The 17,963-nt window shown below is 46.3% G+C and overlaps 2 long non-coding RNA genes across 6 annotated transcripts in view; both read left to right on the forward strand.

Annotated features, from left to right (window-relative positions):
• The window catches only part of LOC123580190, a 95,506-nt gene extending 89,039 nt beyond the window's left edge, over nucleotides 1-6,467 (forward strand). For 4 of the 5 annotated variants that reach the window (XR_006703166.1, XR_006703163.1, XR_006703167.1 and 1 more), the window contains one exon: nucleotides 3,600-3,879. This is a non-coding gene — a long non-coding RNA (uncharacterized LOC123580190). Of the gene's footprint in view, nucleotides 1-3,599; nucleotides 3,880-6,291 lie in introns of those variants that run through there. The other variant, XR_006703165.1, reaches the window with a different exon arrangement.
• Nucleotides 6,468-9,280: 2,813 nt separating this feature from the next.
• Nucleotides 9,281-17,963, forward strand: part of LOC123580191 — a 39,205-nt gene continuing 30,522 nt past the window's right edge. Inside the window, exons 1-3 of the long non-coding RNA XR_006703168.1 lie at nucleotides 9,281-9,485; nucleotides 9,773-9,934; nucleotides 16,372-16,504. This is a non-coding gene — a long non-coding RNA (uncharacterized LOC123580191). The remainder of the gene's footprint in view (nucleotides 9,486-9,772; nucleotides 9,935-16,371; nucleotides 16,505-17,963) is intronic.

Genomic DNA, 17,963 nt, shown 5'->3' on the forward strand with positions numbered 1-17,963 from the left:
ACCACTCATTTACTTTCTGTCTCTGTGAGTCTGCCTATTCTGGACATTTCATATAAATGGAATCATCTGATATGTGGCCTTTTGTGATTGGCTGCTTTCACTTAGCATCATGTTTTCCAGGTTCATCCATGGTGTAGTGGGTTTTAATATTTCATTCCTTTTTGGCTGAATGACATTCAATTGATGGCACATCACATGCTGTTGATTCATCACCAGAGCTAATGGATGTTTGGGTTGTTTATACTTTTTTTTTTTTATAATTTAACTTTATTTTTTATTTTTTAAAATTTACATCAAAATTAGTATATAGTGAAGCAATGATTTCAGGAGTAGATTCCTTAATGCCCCTTACCCATGTAGCCCATCCTCCCTCCCACACCCCCTCCAGTAACCCTCTGTTTGTTTTCCATATTTATGAGTCTTTTTTGTTTTGTCCCCCTCCCTGTTTTTATATTATTTTTGTTTCCCTTCCCTTATGTTCATCTGTTTTGTCTCTTAAAGTCCTCATATGAGTGAAGTCATATGATTTTTGTCTTTCTCTGACTAATTTCACTTAGCATAATACCCTCCAGTTCCATCCACATAGTTGCAAATGGCAAGATTTCATTCTTTTTGATTGCTGTATATATATATTATATATATATACACATACACATTGTATATATATTGTATATATATACCACATTTTCTTTATCCATTCATCCATCGATGGACATTTGGGCTCTGTCCATACTTTGGCTATTGTTGATAGTGCTGCTATAAACATGGGGGTGCATGTGTCCCTTCGAAACAGCACACCTGTATCCCTTGGATAAATGCCTAGTAGTGCAATTGCTGGGTCGTAGGGTAGTTCTATTTTTAGTTTTTTGAGAAACCTCCATACTGTTTTCCAGAGTAGCTGCACCAGCTTGCATTCCCACCAACAATTCAAAAGAAATCCTCTTTCTCCGTATCCTCGCCATATGTTGTTGCCTGAGTTGTTAATGTTAGCCATTCTGACAGGTGTAAGGTGGTATCTCATTGTGCTTTTGATTTGTATTTCCCTGATGATGAGTGATGTTGAGCATTTTTTCATGTGTCGGTGGGCCATCTGGATGTCTTCTTTGGAGAAGTGTCTATTCATGTCTTTTGCCCATTTCTTCACTGGATTATTTGTTTTTTGGGTGTTGAGTTTGATAAGTTCTTTGTAGATCTTGGATACTCTTTATCTGATATGTCATTTGCAAATATCTTCTCCCATTCTGTCAGTTGCCTTTTAGTTTTGCTGATTGTTTACTTTGCTGTGCAGAAGAAGCTTTTTATTTTGATAAGGTCCCAGTAGTTCATTTTTTAAAAAAAAGATTTAAAGTTTATTTCTTTATTCTGAAAGAGAGAGAGAGAGAGAGAGAGAGAGAGAGGGAGAGAGAGGGAGGGAGAGAGAGGGAGAGTGATAAAGAGGAAGGAGCAGAAAGAGAAAGAGAATCTTAAGCAGGCTGTGCACTCCCAGCATGGAGCCCAGCATGGAGCCTGACACAGGGCTTGAACCCGTGAATCCTGAGATTATGACCCCCATGAACTATGAGACCATGACCTGAGCTGAAATTAAGAGTGGGACAGATGAACAGATGCTTAACCAAGTGAGCCACGCAGGTGCCCCTGGGTTGTTTCTACACTCTGGCTATTATGAATATCGCTGTGATTACGGTTCCTATACAAGTTTTATAAGGACACATATTTTCAAATCTCTTGAGTATAGACCTGGGGATGGAACTATTGGATCAGCTGATAACTTTGTTTAACATTTGGGGCAACTGCTAGACCACTTTCCAAAGTGGGTGCACCACTTTACAACCCCATCTCCAGAAGCTCTATTTTGGCCTTTTGGTTGAAATGCAGATGCTGACAATTTATTGAGCTTCAAGCCCGATTTGGTCCCAAGTCTCAGAGGAACATTCAAATAGAATTACAGGATTGAATTTAGCATGGCCAGGAAAGACCTGCTGTGATCTATGATGTTGCACCTTAAATGTCCTGTGATCAAATTTAAAATACGGTACAGTCTGGGATTTGAGTTCTTGAGGAAGAGCTGTCATCTAGCACAGGAAGAACAGTTTAGGACAGTGCCTATCTTGCTTTGAGTTCCTTTTGGCTGAGACAAAGATTTGAGTACAAGTCATTTCCTTGGGAGGTGACCCCAGGAAGCATCTGGTAAAGCATGAAGAAAGTGAGACAGGGAGGGGCAGGAAGTCAGTAAGGGGTGTATCATGGAGCAGGTTGCCACTGTGAGCAACCAGACCTCATTTCAGCCAGGGACCTCTGGGATCCAGTGTAGAGCATGGCTTTGAGTTCTCTCCGTGGAGAAACAGAAAAGCTGGAGCATTTATCCACCAATCCCTGGTCTGCCAGTTGGTTGAGGGCTACTTCCAGGGACGTGAACTCCTTAGGACTCTGGTTTGTCTTGCCTGTACCCACAGCCACGGGAGGTGAGTTGCAGGGCTGGCCCTAAGCAGACCATGGTGTGTGGAGGTCCACGGGCAGGGAACTGCCAGCATCAGCCATGGGGCCAATTCAAACTGTCAGCTGAGTAACTCTCCAGTGGCCATCTCTAACTAACCACATTTAAAAGGTTCGATCAATGTTGTGTAAGGGTATCTCTGTTGACTTAAAGGAATCAAAAGTAGGAGAAATAAAATATTTTCTTAAACCCTCCCCCGAGGTAGAAAGCACAAAGCTTCTAGAATGTGGGAAATGGCTGATATATATTTAAAAAAAAATTGAAGTTAGAGGCTGTTCTTTAAGAAAGAAAATAATGGGGCAATTGAAAAGCATTTGCTGAAGTAATCAGAGCTGAGAGGCAGGAATAGAAATGGAAATCAGAATCTGTCTTGAGACAATTTAGTGGGATAATCAAGGGCTAGGAATTGTGCCAGTTCCCTACAGATCAAAACCACTGGGTTCCACAGAGCCCTGAGTACATGTTTATGTTCAGGCCCAGTGGAAGAAAGGGTCTGTGTGCCAGCAGCTTCCAAATCCACTGGAGACCTGAGTCACCTGGGGCATGTAAGAAAATTCCACGTCTGGGGTCTTTCCAAAGCAGGGCCCGGGAATCTGTATTTTAACAAGTTCCCTGGGTGACTGTGGTTCAGATTGGGGGACCTCTGACAGGAGACAGTCTTACTGTAGATAAAGTTCCAGACATTTTTGGGAACTGACAGGAAAATGGACAATCTATTGTGCTTCCTTCTCAGCCTTCCCCAACGTCCTGCTTACGTTTCACTGGCTCACGCTTTGTAGCTAGCCCAACCTGTCAGCAGAAAGAGTTAGGGGTCCCAGGAAAAATAAAAGACAAAGCTTTCAAGACATACAAAAAGTCGTTTTAGGTCTCTGCCCATCTTGTGATCCATGCCCAAAGCACATTTCTTACAGAAATTCCTGGGATATGTTGAAATTGCATAAAAATAGACCCCAGTAGATAATGATTTTAGGGGAACAAAAGAATATAAGAGCCACTATCAGGCCAGGAGAGAGCCTAATCATATCAGGGGCAATGAATCAGAGGTAAAGCTTCTAGTGCTGGTTCAGAAGTAAAAACTGACCTGAAGCATGTTCTGTCTTGGCAGGATCTAAGCCCCTTTGAGTATTCAGACACCGACCAACTAAAGCCAGAGAATTGACAATATTGACCGTTGCTGGCCTTCATGATTTTGACCTGAACTCTGTCCCCTTAAGATGACTTTTGCCCCAATTCCATGCTGGATTCCCCATTGGGCAAGCTGATTCATGAACAGGTATGCCTCCTTACCTTAAAACTTACCCAGTTTTGTTGCTCAAGGAGACACTGCTTTGGGAGATATCTCTGGTGTTCTTTACCTGTTGCTAGTAAAACCCTTGCCTTTCCTATTCTGTGGCTTGGTTGTTTTCTTTTGGCTTGACACCCACTAAAAGGCAAACTTAGTTTTGGGTAACAAACCTTTAGTTCCATCCTTGGCTGAAGTGTCCAGCAGGAATGTCTGTGGGGTAGGATTTTCACCCCTGGGAACTGGGAATCTCAGACGGCGTGGTCCTCTCTGTAAAGCATGGCCCCAGATGAACAAACAATCAGACCGTCAAGTTAGTTAAAAAGGGTACATAGGGTTTTCTTGACCGAGTCTCTCTAAAAATATGAAAGGCTGTGAAAACTTCTCACTCCCCACTAAACTTTTCTTAGTCAGTGTTATGGGTTGAATCATTCCCAAAATTCATGTTGAAGTCCTGTCCCCCAGTACCTCAGAATGTGACCTTATTTGGGATAGGGTCTTGAGAGAAGTAATTTGGTTGTCGCAAACAGAAAAACAAGCCCCAAATGGAGTCATTTGCCACCCCACCCCATGACAGCAAACTGAGACTTAAATATTAGTGTGTCAACAGATCCTAGGAATGTGATCTTTTAGGGGTCAATCTGAAACTTCCTGATCAACACCAGTAAGCTCATCTGCAAAACAATAACCCTGGCTCCCTTTTGTGAGAATAGATGGAGTCCTGGTCTGATTCTTTCTTTTATTTTGCTAGTAACCTCCTTGCCCCACCCTCCTTCCCTTGAAAACCTTCCATTTTGCACAACCCAGACTTTCTCTCTGCTTGCTAGGCGGGATGCTGCCTGCCTCATGAACTGCTTAATAAAGCCAATTAGATCTTCAAAGGGACTTGTTTGAATTAAAAAACATTTTTTTATTATTTATTTTTTTAAAGTTTATTTATCTTGAGAGAGAGAGAGAGAGAGAGAGAGGGAGAGAGAGAGAGAGAGAGAGAGGCAGAATGAGAGGGAGACAGAGAATCTGGAGCAGGTTCTGCACTGTCAGCACAGAAACCGATTTAGGACTAGAACTCACGAACTGTGAGATCATGACCTGAGCCAAAATCAAGAGTCAGACACTTAACTGACTGAGCCACCCAGGTGCCCCTGAATTTTGTTTTTTAACCCAGTGAAAATGAAGTCTTTAGGGTGGGTCCTAATCCAGTATGTCCCATGTCCTTATGGAGACAGGTCGTGTGAATTTAGGGCGGCCATGCACAGACCAAGGAGAGAGGTCTGGAACAGATCTCTTCTTCACAGCCTCAGGAGACCCCAAGCCTGCCACTACCTTATTTCAGGTTCCACCCTCACCCTTCCAGCTGATTCCCCTTCTTCCTTGAAGCCTCTGTTAATGTGGTTCCTAAGGGGTCACCAGGTTAGATTTTTGGCTGTATGCTTTCTTCATGTCCTGAGCTCTGCCCCTGTAGCAGCTACACATTTGTAATTAATAATTTGTGTAATGATTTATGGAGTGTCTTATCTAGAATGTAAACTCCATGGGGGAAGGGATTTTTGTTCTGTTTGTTCACTTCTGTTTCCCCAGCACCTGGAACTGTGTCCAGTACATAGTGGTGGGTTTTCTATTGGTATTTGTTGGCTGAACAAATGAATAGCATGGAATTGCCAGAAGGGCATGGACCAGGTCTGTCTTGTTCACTCCTGTGTCTCCAGCACCCAGAATGGGTCCTGGCATAGAATAAACCCTGTGACTGTCAGGGGAAGGTGAAGAAGAAGGTGACGGGGAGGGAGGACATCAGGCACAGCTTGCCTGGGTTGGGAGTCTAGAGAGCTCTTGGCTCCATGGGGACACCCTCCTGCTAACAGGCCAGTGTGATGTAAGGGTGATGGGTCCACCCAGGGGGCTGCTTGAGTCCAAGAAAGGAGGATGCCTGGTGGGATGTAAGAGAGGGTGTGGTTGAATGGATGGTGGGGAGAGCTTAGGAGTCAGTGTTAGAGCTGGAGAAAAGGCAGCTGAAGAGGCATTTTTTTCCAGGTTCCCCAGGTCCTGCTGGCTTGAGGGCCACGTGAGGAATGCCCTCCAAAGCTCACCCCCAGCATGTGAGCTCAGGAACAGCAGAGCCTTTGGCTTGTTGGGCTGCATTGTTCACCATGGCCTGTATTGTGTTGGGGTTCCCCTGGTGTCCCCAGACTGGGTTTTTCTCATGGGCTGAAAGATCAAGTGTGGATGAGGCTTCCACTTGGGAAAACAAGTTCCTGCTCTTCTAGTTTCCGGAAAGCTAGGATTTATTCCGGAGGTTGTCCAGCAGGCAGACCCTGTTATTTAGAGAGCCCCCCACTGGGCTGGCCCTACCAAAGGAACCGTTCCTCTGACTGTGTTCCACGGGTATCTCTGTGCATTTCAGGGTACTTTGACACTTTGACACCTTGTCAGACTGTTTGCATTTGGAATACAAAACAGTCAGGTATGTTTCCAAGGAAGAGGGTGGGGGACACATCCACAGTCATGGCTGGGTCCCCAGATTGGAGCTGGAGCAGAGAAGGAGCCTGGATGACATGCCTGCGAGAGACCACCCGTCTCAGGGCCCCTGGATGTGGTTCCTCAAGCAAAGATTCCTTGGGCGTCATGGACCATCTGCCTCCTCTTATGGATGTCTTCAGCATCATCTCTCTCCCTCTCCCGCAGCAAGAGGGCTTGATCAAGGTATCTTTTTTTTTTTTTTTTTTAATTTTTTTTTTTTTTTTTCAAAGTTTATTTTTATTTTTGGGACAGAGAGAGAGACAGAGCATGAACGGGGGAGGGGCAGAGAGAGAGGGAGACACAGAATCGGAAACAGGCTCCAGGCTCTGAGCCATCAGCCCAGAGCCTGACGCGGGGCTCGAACTCACGGACGGCGAGATCGTGACCTGGCTGAAGTCGGACGCTCAACCGACTGCGCCACCCAGGCGCCCCTTGATCAAGGTATCTTTGATTGAATTAGTAGCTCCTGAAGCACAGCATAAGATAAAATTGGGGACACAGTGTAAATGAGAACACGAAAAGATTTACTATATTAGATGTTCATTGTGGTAACGTGGAAATGTGACGGGATAACTTATGGGGATTGCTCTGGGCTTTGTTGATGCTGCTATAGTGGGGTCAGAAAGTGCAATCTGCTTTGGTTTTCAGTGTTTTCTTCCTGTCCACCCCCCTTTCCAGGTGGGTGTCTTCTTGCCTCCCCTGGAGTGAACTGGAGCCTCTCAGGTGAGCCTGCAAGGAAGGCACAAATGCTTCCCTCACCTTTGCTCTCACGCTCCATCGCTCCATCAGCCCTTTGGGGCAGGCTCACAGTGATCCCAACCTCTCTGTGCGTCAGTTTCTTCATCTATAAAATGGGGACAATTTTACAGATTGTAAAATTGTGAGAAAATGAGTTAACATTTGATCCTTCTCTTCAGTTATATATTTATATACATACATTTATTTCCAGGAATTGGCTCAGGTGATTGCAGAGGCTGGCACATCTGACATTTGGGGGGCAGGGGATCAGGCTGGGGACTCAAGCAGGAGCCCATGCCACAGTCTTGAGGCAGAATGTCTTCATCCCAGAGAAACCTCAGTTTTGCTCTGAAGGCCTTTCAATTGATTAGATGAAGCAGGCCCACTCACATCATGGAGGGTGATCTCCTTTACTTAAAGTAAAGGATTCTGCCTGAGTGTAGATGTTAACCACATCTACGAAACACCTCCACAGCAACATCTAGATTAGTGGTTGATTAAATAAACTGGGTGCTGTAGCCAAGCCAAGCTGACATATAAAGCTGAAATATAAACGCTGTCCCTCCAATTTTATTAGGGCATGACATCCCTAACCCAGCTAACTGGCCCCTTGCATGCAGGCCACAGTGACCAGCTAGGTCTGACCTCTGGGGAAGCTTCCTGCTCACATCCTCTGCCTCTCCCTCCATTCCTGACCCCCTGCATGGCTCTTGTTTTTCTTATTCCACCCCCTCCCCACCATGGGTAGGGGAATTTGGGGGTGTCTTTTGGGTTCTTGAGGTGGCAGAGGGGAGAAGATAAAAGAAAGAGTCTGGTTGCATAAAGGCAGCTTGCTTCTCCTTCCTTCCTGTTGACCCTGGTTATTAAAGAGAAAAAAAAAGCCAGAATCACCCACTGCCAGGGTGCGTCTTATGCCAGTACTCATATGGCTTTCCAAACTCATTAAGCTGAAAGTGTGTCTGTCTCTTTTGGAGTCTTGAATTATATTAACCAGCCCCCTTTTGTTGCCCCTAGCTCTAATTTATTTTCCTTGATCATGATAGATGGGGGAGTGAGAGGCTGCCCTATCCTGATGGCTGGTGACTGTCACCCAGCCTGGAGTTTGGTTGGAAAATCAGGTAGTGACGTGCGTTTCTCACTCAGTTAGAAAGTGTGTGTCCTACCTCCCTCCCCACGGGCTTCTGACTCTTTAGCAGAAATCTCCTTATTATATGCAGCTTGTCACAGTCTCCCCAGTTGTAAAAGTTTATTTTAAAACTGCGTATGCCACATAATATTTACAGATGAAATTATATACTGTTTGGGATTCGCTTCAAAATAATGCAGGAGGGGGAGGTGGGTGGGATACAGTTGAAACCAGATCAGCCATAAATCAATAATTGTTCAAGCTGGGTGGTGGGTATATGGGGGCTCATTATATTTTCTGTATACTGCTGAACATGTTTACAGTTTTCCATAATGAAAAAATTAAAGAGGAAAAGATTTTTCTAAAAAAACCCCACATTACTAAACAAAATCCTTAAGTATGTTTTCAAATAGTGTTCCTCAAGAATATACTCAAGGTTCCACAGATGTTTGATTAAAATTTCATTTTTAAATATATTCTTAACTCTTTAATACTTGAATAACAGGATGTGGAAATACAGAGCTGGGGTTGACAAACGCTGTGAAGTGCCACACAGTAAACGTTTTTGGCTTTAAGGGCTACATAGGCTGCTGTTGGAGTGCAAAAGCAGCCACAGGCACTATGCAAATGAATGTGCACAGATGTGTTCCAATAAAACTTTATTTGTGAACACCGGAATTTGAATTTTCTGTAATTTTCACATTTCACTAGTCTTCTTTGGACTAAAAGAAAAAATCATTAAAAAATAAAAAAAAACATTCTAAGCTGGTGGGACTTACAAAAACAAATGGCAGGCTGGATTTGGCTTATGTCACATAGTTTGCAGACCATGCTATAGATGATATTTTAACACACTGGAGATGACCAACAGGTAATTTGGCCTTCCAGGATCAGTTTGTTTCCTCGAACAACCCAGGGAATAAAACTTTTGTCATCTGTGGGCGCATTAAAAAACCAAACCAAACCAAAACAAACCAAACCAAACCAAAACAAAACAAAACAAAACACCCAAGCCAAGTACTGCATATGTTGATTGAAACAGAACCAAATAATTACCATGTGACAAAAGAATAGGAATAAAAGTCCCTTTCTTTATTGTTCAACTCTGGTATACTACCCACAGGTAACAGCTGGGGTCCCTGTCCTCTATGATCTGAAGACACACCAGCCCATCCTTCTTCCTCCCCAGATGGCTGGACTACATCTGCTTTGAGGATCAAGCAGGAGACAGAGATAAGCTGCCACTTCCCCAAATACAGAGTTGTACACTGTACGTCTTGAGAATCAGACCTCCCACTGGCGGGAGCGCTTGCCCTTAACTGATACGTCAAGTAAGAAGGGAATGGTTGTATGTCTGAGCTGAACTGACAGGTATCAATGTTTCATGATACCTCTGAGTAGGATCCCATGAGGGAACCGTGGGCAAACCTTTCTTCCTGCCTCAACTTCCCCAGTCCCTCTGGCCCCATTTGGGTCCCCAGCTGCTGGGGGGTAAGTTATCTGGTCAATCTATAGGTTTGATGTCTCCTATGCTTTGTTTTGTTTTCTCTCTACTTTTCCTTTTGATTTTCTGAGAGTGGACACTAATTTAACTCTCAGCTTCCTCTTTTTTCCTTAGGGAATCAAACCAGGTTATTTTTGTTCATGAGATGGTGAAATACACTGAAAGTAGTGAGGGGGGGAAAGGCGTGAGAGAGAAAACGCCCGCTGCTTCCACTGGGATCCTTGCTGGCTGTTCCTGAGTTTTCCATGGAAAGCACTTAGATACTCAGAACAAAGGGTAAGCTGCATTATTCTTTTAGAACCAAGAGGGAGGAACCTTGGGGATTAGCTGGTCCAAACCTATCCATTTACAGATAGGGAAGCCAAGGCTCCCAGGGGTGGAAGGCAGGAAATAGGGAGTGGTGCATGAATGGGGGAGAGATACCGTTTGGGAAGGATGAGCAGGCAAGGGGCCTGAGGAGGGTGGGAGGTGCTGCAGGGTGTTTGCCACATGAGAGATGAGGGGGAGGAGGCCATGCCAAGATGGTCCTAGAATGCCCAGCTTGAGATGTGGCCTCCTCTTGGGGATTAAAGGCTGCTAGAAGGTTTAGGTGGAGGGTGTTGGGTTGTGTTATGCTTCAGAAAGGTCTCTGTGTGGAGGAGGGATGCACTCCAGAAGCTGGAGGCTGGAGGTCTTGGAGGAGGATAAGAAGGCTGGGCAGCAGATGTGGATGGCCGGTTGCGGGGGGTGGGGGGAGGAGAAGACATGGCAGCTTGGGGAAAGGTGGAGCCAGGGCAGGGGGCTCCTGTCTGGATGGGGAGATAAGCCCATCTGAAGGGTGGCACGAAAGAATCTGGAGGGGGAGAGACTAAGGAGAGAGCTGCCCTGGTGGAGTGAGACCTTGGAGGTGGTGACCCAGGGCCTGGTGAGGAGCAGGGGAAGGCCGAGGTGGCAGGTGTCGGCTTTGACAACTGGGAACCCAGTCTACAAAGGCTGACCTGTGACACCCCTGTTCCCGGTTGAGGTTCTAATGTCACACACTCCTGACCATAGAGGCATCAGCCACTGAGAGGACAAGCTAGACGGGTGATCTCTGGACCCACGGCTTCTGGCTCACTCTCCTGGCTCTTGGAAGGAGGTAGAATCAAGCTGGTGCTGGTTACTGTTCTGTGTTGGTTGATGTGAGAAAGTGGAGAACCTAATGACCAAAATGAAAAAAAAAAAAACTGCTCCATGGGTGTCTGGAAGCATGCTCTCAACATCCCTGCATTTAATCTGACGTCTTTGGCCGGGTTCCCTATGTGACATGAAGTGCTGTATTTATTTCAGACCCTTTCCAATTTCTGACAATTAGTTTCTTGGCCATTAAGCTGGGCTGGAGCAGGAATACTTTAATGTGCTTATTTATATCTCATTGGTTACATAAGTCCCCTCGTAAGTAAGCGCCATGATCCCCAAAAGTGTCAGCGTGAAAGCTTAAATGGACTCATCAATCTCTCAGCCTGTCTTCCTGGAAGGTCAGCCTTGAGGCAAATTGCAGCTTTGTCACCACTGATCTGATGGCCCATCCACCACTTTTGCCTGATTTTTGAGCCCTAGGACCTTAGAACCAATTTGAGGGGGGAGGTGGGGGCAGGAGGGACACGTGGAGAGTCACCAGAGCCTGGTCCTTCAGAGAGCTGGGACCCACAGCCATGGGGCTGAGACACAGACAGGCTGGGGGCAGATGAGTGGCAGTTGTGGGAAGATCTTACACAGGGAGGGACATGGTCAGGCTTTCCCGAGGAAGACCATTTCGGCTGTATGGCGCAAGGTGCATGGAAGGGAGGGCAGGCGGCAGTCCTGCTGAGTGTGACTGGCTCCAAACCCCCATGAGAGCCAGCTGAGACCAGCTTCATAATTTCTGAGCCCACTTCAAAGTGAAAAAGAGAAGCATCTTATTCAAAGTTTAAGGACAATGGAATATCATTCAGCCATATAAAGGAATGAAATACCGATGCGTGCCACCACATGGATGGACCTCAAAAGCGTTACACTAAGTACAAGAAAGCTAGACACAAAGGGTCATACATTGTATGATTTCATTCATATGAAATATCCAGAAGAGGTAAATCCATAGAGACAGAAAGTAGGTCAGTGGTTGCCTGGGGCTGGGGGCTGTGAGATGTGAGGGGTGACTTAATGGGAAGGGGGTTTGCAATTGGGCTGATGGAACCATTTTGGAGCTGGAGAGAGGTAGTGGGGACGCACTAAATGCTACTGAATGGTACACTTTAAAATAGTTCATTTTATGTTCTGTGAATTTTACCTCAATAAAAAAATGTATTCACTGGGATTGGGATGTAGACATAATTTGGGGGACTTCTAGAGTGATATTGTGTTTTTTTTCTTAGCATTTTTTTTTTTAGAGAGAGAGAGAGAACAAGCAGGGGAGGGAGAGAGAGAGAGAGAGAGAGAGAGAGACCCTCAAGTAGACTTCACGCTGAACGTGGCTCAACCTCACGACCCTGAGATCATGAACTGAGCCAAAATCAAGAGTCAGACATTTAACTGACTGAGTCACCCAGGCGCCCCAAGTGATGTTGTACTTCTGACCCAATAGACACACAGCCAAATTCTTCCAAAAGACTTAATTTCTTGATAGGGCCCAGAAGTTCTTTTACACTTTTTAGGTAAACTGTCTTGCTGTTGTGTGTGTTTAGGTAAACTGTCTTGCTGTTGTGTGTGTGTGTGTGTGTGTGTGTGTGTGTGTGTGTGTATGAAGATCTGTTGATTTACAGTAGTAGCTACTATGAATATATAGTAAGTAGCTTGGACATTTTGGATGGATGTCATGAATTCCGTGCCAGAATTATGTGTCATTAGCTACTCTAAATTCATCCAGTGTGGAAAGAGAGAGGCTGGTGTTATAGCAGCCTGAAGGACCACAAGGGCAGTCTGTGAGCTAAATTATGTAGTCTCAGTCTCTTATCTGATACATCACAGGGATTTGGGAGTTACAGGAAAACTTCCCTAAGTGCCCTGATGATCTTCCAGCCCGAATGAAATACTTGGAGTGAAGGGAGGTCGCTACTGGTGGCAGCAGATTACTCCAAGGCTGAACATTTCAATGCCTAGAATGTTTTTATTTTCCTGTACCTGAAAGATATCTCTTTTTGGTTTATACCCACGGGTCCAATGTTTTCTCTGGGGCACACTGGTTACCCTTCTGCTGGGAGGTGACGATAGGAATCCCGTCCCCTTCTTCTGAAAGCTAAATATCCCTTGTTATCTTGCAAGCTTCTTCATGGGCCGGTCATCCTTCCTGGACACACACTGCCAGGGAAATGTGCTCACATCCATGCTCTGACCTGGTGACCTAATCTCTTGCCCCCATCCAAATGCCCTCATCTTCCCCTCTACTCAGTCTCCTTCTCGGGGTGCTGCCCCCTCTTCTTTAGGCCATTGTACACAGAGGCCCTTCTTCTGATTCTTTACTCCATGGTGGGGCTTGTTGGTCTCCTAGGAAAATAAAACCCTGCCCTGTACGAGGCACCCTGACCTTGCTGACTCTGAAAGAGAAAGGGTCAGGGATGGGCTGAATTGTGCCCCCTGCCCCCAATTTATATGTTGAAGTTATAACCCCCAGGACCTCAGAATGTAACTGTATTTGGAGATGGGACCTTTAAAGTGGTAATTAAGGTAAAATGAGGTCATATGGGTGGGCCTTAATCCCCTAGGACTGGTCCTTAAAGGATTAAGACATAGCAGGGGCGCCTGGGTGGCTCAGTGGGTTAAGTGTCCGACTTCAGCTCAGGTTATGATCTCATGGTTCATGGGTTCCAGCCCCGCATTGGGCTCTTTGTTGACAGCTCAGAGCTTGGAGCCTGCTTTGGACTCTGTGTCTCCCTCTCGCTCTGCCCCTTCCCTGCTCACGCTCTGTCTCTCTCTCTCTCTCTCAAAAATAAATAAACATTAAAAAAGAAGAGATTAGGACATAGATATGCACACACATGGAGGAAAGACCATGTGAAGACACAGGGAGAAGGAGGCCATCCGCAAGCCAAGGAGAGAGGCCTCAGCAGAAATCAACATTGCTGACACCTTGATCTTGGACTCCTAGTCTCCAAACCGGGAGGAATTCACTTTCTGCTGTTTGGGCCATCCTGTCTGTGCCAGCCCCAGCAAACTAGTTATCAGAACCTCCCAAACTGGCCTCTTCTCCTTCTCAGAGGGGTCACTCTCTGCACGAGCCCCACCCCCCACCTTCCCAGGAAAGAGAAGGTGATTTCTTCTTTTTTCTTTAATGTTTATTTCTTTTTGAGAGAGAGACACACACACACACAGAGTGCAAGCAGGGGAGGGGCAGAGAAAGAGGAATCTGAAACAGGCTGCAGGCTCTCAGCTGTCAGCACAGTGCCTGACATCGGGGCTTGAACCCACAAGCCATGAGATCATGACCTGAGCCGAGGTTGGACTCTTAACTGGCTGAGCCACCCAGGTGCCCCAAGAGAAGGTGACTTCTCACTGAAGCAGAGAAAACCCTGATCCCAGAAACAGAAGCATAGTCTAAGTTCCTAGCAGGCTGCCCACTGGATAAGTCACGGCAAAGCTTTGGCAGTGTTGTTTGCTTCTCCAGGAATCTGAAGCCTAATTTTAGTGTCTTGTTTATAGAGTCTCTCAACCCCTCTTTGGACTGTGGGGTTATGGTCCCTGGGTGCCCAAAGTGGCAGGTCTGACCTAACTGCTAGATTCTGATGGAAATTGGATTTAATAAGGCTACCAGCCGGGGCATTCTGGTAAACAACACAGATTTGGCCAGACTCTAGGAATGCTTCCAGATGCTTGGGAAGTTGGTTCCCAGACATCACTCCCCATCAGCACTGGACGGTGGGTCTGCGTGGGACCTGACCTCCAGAATGCAGCTGGAAGGAGGTACCTGGGGTGGGTTTCAAGCACTGGTAGCTTGGAGTTCCCACCCAAGCAGAGTAGTAGCCACATAGGGTCTCGCATATCCCCTCAGGGGGTCATCTCTCTGAGGTGCAGTGTTCTGAAGCTCTTATTAGCTGGATGCCTGGGCTACATTAAGAGGAGAACAAAGTGCATCTCTCTGTGGCTTCAGTCTAGATGGTGTCTCAAGCCAGGCATTGATTATAGAAGTTGAGAAAGGCCAGTGCAGAAAGCAAACCCAGCCCTCTGATTGGCTGTGCTAAGTCACCGGGAGCAGACAAGATGGAAGGATGGGAGGTGGGGTCTAGAAGCCAGGGTCCCAGGTTGGACCCTTATTACTGACAGCCAGCTTCCTTCCTTGTTCAGTGCTGTAGGGCAAAACTAAATGTCTGGGTTATGGGGCCTGTTTTCTTAAAGGAGCAAAGGGCAGATGTATTAATGTCTGTTTGTGCCAAATGCAAGAGGTAGGAAAGAAAGCGAGGGATTCAAATAGCCAGGGGTGGGGATGTTTGACCTAGCTGGGGCTGGGAGATTTAGGAGGAGACAGGAGGGTCAGCAATGTGCCCATAACGGAGCGTCTCCATCACTCGCCCCTCAGGCTGAAGCACAGCACTGAGCCCACTTGGGGCAGCACTGAGTATTAATGAATCGGGGTGGGGGGGGGGGTCTGACATTCTGTGCATGTGGAGGCTACCTGAGCTGACACCACTAACCCAGATGAGTTTTGTGGCTGCTGCTGTTGTCATCCCTGGGGCGCATTAATTAAAATTAAGGCACAGTGTGGTGTGCTGTGTTTACATCTGGTGAAACTGGGAGGCTTTGCCTGGCCTGACTGCAGGTTCCCCTTTCCACTCTGCTTCCACAGTTAAGGTACCCTTGCTGAACAACCCTCCTTCTCAAGGGGACCGGGTGCAGTTCCCTCTTATCCCTGAATAGCAGGTTTCAATTCTCTGCCAGATCATGGGGTTATTCAAGGAAGCCAATCACATCCTCTCGTGGGAACCAAGGGTCACCTCACTCTCTTGATAATACAGGCCTGCCACCCACAGCCCTTGGTGGCGCACTTTGTCCTGGCATACGATGCCCATGTGGCCTTGTGTGACATGCAGTGTCCTCCTCACCTGGGCCGTATGTGTGATCAACACATTGCCGTCAAGCGAATCTGTCCAGTGTCGAGTGTGGTAAATTAGCCATCCATCCCCATGACCCTAGGGCAGGAATATCTCCCCCACCAACGGAGTGGTTGAGGCATACTGTCTCCCCAGCCATGCCTAACAGCTGTCATGTTAGGCTCTCTGGAGAGTGGAACTTGTCTTGGTTTAATTCAATTAAACCTTAGAGCTGCTCAGACCAAGTTCCCCTTGGGCTGGGCCAGAGGGCACCACTTAGGGTCAAGCCTTCATGCTTTCACCTCTGAGGTTAGTCCCTGCTCCTTCCCTTGATCCAGGGCCCAACGCCAAGCACCCCCTGAACTCTGCTAACAGTCCATGGGCTGTCCTCCTTTTCTTTTCTCCTCTGAGGCACTGATAAAATAAGACTGCTGGTGGCTGTCTTGGTGTGCCAGCATTCCCATAGTACAGATGCTTTTTGTCTAGATGCGTGAATGACTGAATGAGCAAGAAGGAGTAATAATGGTGTAATAGGGAATTTGGCTTACCGCTTCCTGGGGGTGTGTATTAGTTGTGATGAAAGGCACAGCACAGCAGGTGCTACTGGTACTCCGCCCACATCCCCTACACTCGCATGCTGGTGGCTTCCTATGGCAAGATCCTGCAACTCCGCCTGAGGGTTTTCTCTGGTTGCAGATACTTGCTGGTGCACGGGGCATGTTGAAATACCTGGGAAATTAACCCCTGGGAGCAGCACTCAACCGATGATGCATAGAAACTGGCGGGTAAAAGTTCAGCTCTCTCACCCCTTGAGAGGAGTAACTCTAAGGTATGTTCTATGTCTGCATCGAACAATAGAAATATAATGTGAGCCATAATTGTGAGCCACCTATGTTCTTTTAAGGCAAAAAGAAATTATCACATAAGATCAGTTTTAATACTATATTTTAACCCAATATATTCAAAATGTTGTCCCCTGAATACATAAATGATACAAAAATCATCAATGAGATATTTTACTTTTTTTAAATACTAGGTCTTCAAAATCTGGTGTGTATTTTATAGTTACTCTATATCTCGATTTGAACTAGCCACACTTCAAGTCCTCAATAGCTCCACGTGGCTCGTGGCTTCCATCTTGGCCAGCATGGTTCCCTACCATCTTCTTTAAGCAAAAATCTTTAAGCCAAAATTCCCCACAGTGGTAACCTGTTCATTAATGTCCCCCTATTAGCTTCCTTCCTTTCCCTAAATTATTTCCCCACTCTCCAGCTAGAGGTTCCTAAAAGCACCTCCAGAATCAGGGTCTGCTTTGGGTGATCCCTTCCTAAGATAGACAGTCATGACACCAAGCATGCTCCGGAGAGTAGCACCAGGACTCCTGGGTGAAAATATCAAGAGAGTTATTTGAGCAGCACCAGGGCCATTCATTCATTCATTCATTCATTCAAAATTATGTATTGAGCTCTTTCTATGTGCATTGCACTGTGCTGGCCACTGTCCAAAAGGGGAATGGGTATGAAGCTTCCTACTACAAGGGGAGTTCAGGAAGATTCAGACTGGCTTCTTGCTGGAGCAGTTCCACAAGGACTTTATGAATCAGACTAGGATTTTGATCACGTGCTGTCTGGCATCCTTTCCAGCCTATAGGCACTGCCTTCCATGATTCATCTGTGCCTCTGAGAAGCTTCTCACGTTGTTAATTGCCTGTCTTCCATGGCATGCTGCTCCCTAAAGCTGCAAATCAAGGTTTTTGTGACATTTCTTCTCTAGCAGTGACTTGTGATTAGGTTGTTGTTCCTAAAAAAGGTTCATCCCTCATCATCTTTGCAATTTCCCTTTGATTTTCTTGTTTGGCAAATTGCGATTCTCCAGATAAAGACTAGGTTCAGAGCCTATTCACTTTCCCCCTTCATTACTCAGCTGGAAAACACACCTAAGCCTCCTGTTGCTGGAAGGGACCTCAAGACCATCTGGTTCAATGTTTTCATTTCAGAGATTGGGGGACTGAGGGCTGGAAGGGGGAAATTACTTGCCTAAAGCCCTGTGGTGCAACAGCAGTGCAGCTGGTATGGAAGGGAAGTGCCTGAGGTCTCTGTGGTCTCTTCCCAGCTCTTGGCCTCAGCCATCCTAGCTGCCATCCGTGGGCCAGGCCCAGCCCAGGCCAACACTGTGTATTGGCATGCATCACTGGCTGGGAGGCTGAATGCGCCCCAGGAAGGATCTAGGGTTGTTCCTGATGGGGGAGAAGGATTTAGTCCTGAATTGCCCTGAAGCTTTTGGAGGAG

The sequence above is a fragment of the Leopardus geoffroyi genome, chromosome A3, assembly GCF_018350155.1.
Source record: "Leopardus geoffroyi isolate Oge1 chromosome A3, O.geoffroyi_Oge1_pat1.0, whole genome shotgun sequence".
Classification (NCBI taxonomy): Eukaryota; Metazoa; Chordata; class Mammalia; order Carnivora; family Felidae; genus Leopardus; species Leopardus geoffroyi.